Source organism: Rhinoderma darwinii, chromosome 1, assembly GCF_050947455.1.
Source record: "Rhinoderma darwinii isolate aRhiDar2 chromosome 1, aRhiDar2.hap1, whole genome shotgun sequence".
Classification (NCBI taxonomy): domain Eukaryota; kingdom Metazoa; phylum Chordata; class Amphibia; order Anura; family Rhinodermatidae; genus Rhinoderma; species Rhinoderma darwinii.
Genome location: NC_134687.1, coordinates 24,687,147 through 24,692,272, shown reverse-complemented (window position 1 = coordinate 24,692,272; position 5,126 = coordinate 24,687,147). Strand labels below are relative to the sequence as shown.

At 35.1% G+C, this 5,126-nt stretch overlaps 1 non-coding gene across 1 annotated transcript; it reads right to left on the bottom strand.

Annotated features, from left to right (window-relative positions):
* Window positions 1-4,733: 4,733 nt before the first annotated feature.
* Window positions 4,734-4,816, bottom strand: TRNAL-AAG (transfer RNA leucine (anticodon AAG)). Its single transcript has one exon. It is a non-coding gene; the product is annotated as a tRNA-Leu (tRNA).
* Window positions 4,817-5,126: the final 310 nt, after the last annotated feature.

Genomic DNA, 5,126 nt, shown 5'->3' with positions numbered 1-5,126 from the left:
TTGTTCTATGTTTTTAATTATATATTTTTTATATTCTGCTACTACTTTGACTAGATCCCATATGACTACTTCTGACCTGAGCTGAGTTTTGATGAATCGAATGATTGAGTAACCACACGTCCTGGGACATTGAAGAAGTCGAGAACAACTACAACTATGAATTTATATGTGCATGATATCTGTTTATATGAGGGTTAATACCCGCTTTTGGTGATAGCATGATAAATCATATGTCTTGATAGTCATGTAATTAACTATTTATTTGGTTTATGTATGCTTTATATTTTTTATTTTATTTATTTATCATTATTATATTATTTATTTATTATTTTTTTCATTCATATATTTTTTATTTTAGTGAGATTATGTGTAATGTATTTTTGCTTTTATTATTACTATATATATAAAATTATTTTTTATTATTATTTTCATATTTTCACATTTTTCATATATATATATATTTTATATATTTTTACTTTATTTATTTACTTATCTATTTATTTATTATATTATATATTTTATTTATAACATTTTTTATCATTATTATTTTTTCACTCATAACAATAATATTTTTTGTATTTTGTTATATAACTTGAACACAATTGATACAGTATAAAGTTATTTTACTGATCCTTACCTATTAGTGTTTTATTATACTAAGTACACATTATTCACCATTAACACTTAATATTATTTTTATATTCATCTTTATTTTATTTTATATTGGCGGGTTATTGTCTGGGTGATTGCGGGATTGGTTTAGTGTGTGGGTTGGACCCGATGTGCCTTCTTGAGTGGAGGGCCCCCGCTCGTGTGGTGCATCTGGTGTCCGCCCCGTGCTAGGCCTTTACCTGCTCTGACCTCGACACTTACCTGTTTATTATTCTAAACACATATGTGTGTGTATATGTGTATATATATATATATATATATATATATATATATATATATATATATGTTTTTCACTTGTATGAATTATTTATAACATACAATCTATTCAATTATTAGGAATTATTTATTATTTATTTATGTATACTACATTATTATTTTATTGTTTATTTTTTATATGGGGAATGTATTTGTTCATATTTATATATATATATATATATATATATATATATATATATATATATACACGCCCTTTACACTTTATATTTTGCACAGTATATTTACACAATTTTTTGCACTGTTTATATGTATATATATGTATATATGTAAACATTATATGTGTACATATGTATACAATAAAAATCATGTTCTAGCACATTTATATTTGTGTAATGTTATGTAAATACTATTTATGAGTTGGTGTCATGAGTATATGCATCAATTTAATTTAATTTAATTTGTTTGTCATTTATTATCATCATTTTTTGTATATTTTTATATATTTTGTCTGATTGTCGTCTTTTTTCTGTATCTGTATTGAAAAACATATCTTCAATGCACCTTATAGGATGTATTGGTCATTTATCAACAATATATACTCAGTTTGTTTGTGGTGAGCCTTTTTAAATCTATGTCCGACTGGGTGTTATGGTTTGACATGAAGATTTGTCTAACTGACTAAGTCTTCATGTTGATCCATGCCGGCGTTGATGTGTTTGGGCGTTGTCATGGCTACCCGCCTGCTGTCAGGATATGCCGCATGGTCACTGATATGATTGAGGGGCGTGATTCGCCCCTCTCCAATGGGTGAACCATATAATATCAGCGGTCATGTGTTTGGGCGTTGTTATTGTTACTCGCCTGTTGTTAGGATATCCTTATGGTCACTTATGAGATCGAGAGGCGTGACCCGCTCCTTTCTTATGCGTGAACCGCATCACTCCCACGGCTGACACTCATCTTTGCGCGTCATGTTAACGGCGCGGCGCTGGTTACTTCAGTGGGAGGGGTTTTCTCCTGCTGCACACCATTGGTTATCTGCCTCTGGGTTTATAGTATTTAAACTTTGGCTGTCAAGGTAGTAGCACACCTCCTGACGAAGGTTGCGAAACGCGCGTCGAGGTGCTGTTTGTCCAGGTGTAATATCTCTCCATCATGTCCTCTGCAGGTATAGTCGACTTTTATACTCATTGTAGTTGATGTTTTTCATTGCTGACTTAGTGCTCCATGCTTTACTTATATCATTGTACTCTGTACTCTGGTATTGGAGCGACCTGTCTTTGCAGCGTTATCTATATCAGGCCCCCTGTGTTCTGATGCTGCTATTGCATGTTGATACACTATTTGGTCTCTTATCCTTTTTTAAAGGTACATGCTTTTGTGTATGAGGACTTTCCACTTGATTACATATATTTACCATTTTTTCATTATACTGCACCTGGTATATTTTATGATATTTTAATTGTCTATAGTATATACTTGGGAGGGGGGGGGGTTAAATTTTTTTGTATCTCTATTTTTGTATTTATGTGTAATAAAGTATTATGATAAATAAAATTATTTTGATAAAATAATGCATCAAGATTTATCTTTGGTTTAATGGATATGGATATATGATTTCTTGAGTATGATATATTGGCTTAGTAAATAAATATATAGGTTATAATACTTTTTGGTAGGACAACATTTCGGTATTAAAAATCATTTTTTGAAATTGGGCTTATATAATATTCAAATTTTCTGAGTGACTTACATTTTGGGTTTTCATTAACTGTTCCCATAATCATCAACATTACAAGAAAAAATGCTGGAAATAGATCCCTCTGTGTGTAATGAATCTATATAATATATGCATTTCACTTTTTGAATTGAATTACTGAAATCAATTAACTTTTCATGATATTCTAATTCATTGAGAAGGACTAGTGTATATACTGAGATTTGTTCTGGTGTATTTATGTACGGAGCTTTGTTATGGGGATGTATATATGTATTGAGCTTTGTTCTAGTGTTGTATTTATGTACTGAGCTTGGTTCTGGTGTTGTATATATGTATTGAGCTTGGTTCTGGTGTTGTATTTATGTATTGAGCTTTGTTTTGGGGATGTATATTTGTACTGAACTTGGTTCTGGTGCTGTATATATGTACTGAGCTTGTTCTGGTGCTGTATATATGTACTGAGCTTGCTTTTGGCACCATATCTGTGCATTAGCCGGGAGAGTTGTCGCGGCTTACTGTGCACGCCGCACTGTACTCCACCCTTCTCATGTACAAAGCCTAACTAAATGGGCTGAGCATGCTTTGGATATTGAATGTGCACATATAGGTCTATACATAATGGGTGAGTTTAATATAATGAGCGTCGGTAGGTAGGTATGTACGCTTATGTAATTATATACATAGTATGAAAAATCCACACTAAAGCATTCTGGACAGGGAATTTATTTAGAGTCCACTTTAATGTAGGGGGTATTGAAATATCGTAATTGTTTTATTTTATTATTAGAATCATTTCCAATGGCGCGATACACCGCAAAACACCATGACCCCCTCCCCCGCGCGTTTGTCTTTGTCCGCAAAACAGGGAACCTGTTGTTAAAAATTTTAATCCCACCCCTGGTGCAAACTAATAGGAATATCCGGACGCTTACATTCTCAAACAGTTTTCAGGATCAGGCAAGAAAAATAGACTGTCAAAGTGTCTTCTTTTCAACCCTAAACTAATAGCTACAACGTAGAAGTCCTGCACCCCATGATATCTTCAGTCCTTATCAAAAAATGCAACAAACATCTGTGTCAAGCACTGTGCCTGTTCTCACCATGTTTTCTGTAAGTGGCAGAACAACGCCAGTTTTCTGGCCCATACAGTGAAATCCGCATGGGAGGTACCCAGCAGTAGTTTAGTGGAGTTCCATTCTCTATAACATTCACATAAGTAAGCAGAGGAATCTGTATTGTTTTACATAGTTTACTTATATTTAGGGTCTGGCCAGAGATATGGGGATCATGAGAACTCAGAGTAGGTAGAGAATATGGTCAAGGTTCAAAAAGTTGTCAGAAAGGGGTTTTGTGAAAGTTGTGGTACTGAAAAGCTATCTACTGCACCTGAGTGTATGGAGTGGAGCACTTCTCTTTATCAGAATTTAGATTAAGCCGCGTAAGTGGTTGGGGCTGCAGGTGTTCGCCATGTAGGGGTTTCTCTGACAGTTTTACAAGGGGTAGAATTTCTTTGGCTCCAAACTCATCTGATACAAAGCCACATGTATATAAGTGGCTCGGGCTGGTCTCTTGCGGCTATAGAGTGCACAATAGTGGAGCTTGGCCCAGGATGTGGCCGTGTGTCTTGAATATTGCTACTACTTCACATGGTTGCAGCGGCTTAATGCTATCAGTAATAGAACTCCTCCGTTTGTCGTGCTCAGCTGCATAGAAGTTGGTGGGACTGCTTTGCTGCACTATCACTCATTGTACTGGATGCAGACTTGTCTCAAGGTCTGGTGGTGAGTCTGTAGATGTCTTTACAGGCAGTTGGCCAGAATTCTACTGGGATAGCAGAGGAGCTCAAGGAGAATGACTCATTACTGCATGAGTGAAAGGTCTCACATTTAAATATGCTAAATAAAATATGAGTGTTCAAAAGTGGGATTTAAATCCACGCCTTCACGAGAGACTGCTCGGTCACCCTATCCTACACAAAAGCTAAATTTTTCAAGATTGAATGCCAAGCCAGTCATCTGAAGAGTCTAACATTTTGGGGCGCTTTTCGGCATTGTAGTTTTTTTTTTACTATATTTTCAGCAGTGCTGACGGAATGACATTGAAGCATGTTTAAGTAAAGATGTGTTGTCAGAAGTGGGATTTGAACCCACGCCTCCAGGGGAGACTGCGACCTTAACGCAGCACCTTAGACCGCTCGGCCATCCTGACTTATAGAAAAAGACAAACCTTTCAGAAACGGAAGCAAAAACAGTCATGCTGAGAGTCCAGTTTTTGGGAATTCATAATAGAAAGATTAGAACTGTTCCTTGTCCATTTCCATCTTGTAGTTATTGGTTTATGATTAACAGTGCTGTAAAAAAGAGGTCCTGAAGGACCCTTTTTCTTGCTTTAACCTGAAAATACAGAAAAACTACCCTGGGAGGTACCCAGCAGTAGTTTAGTGGAGTTCCATTCTCTATAACATTCACTCAAGTAAGCAGAGGAATCTGTATTGTTTTACATAGTTTACTTATATTTA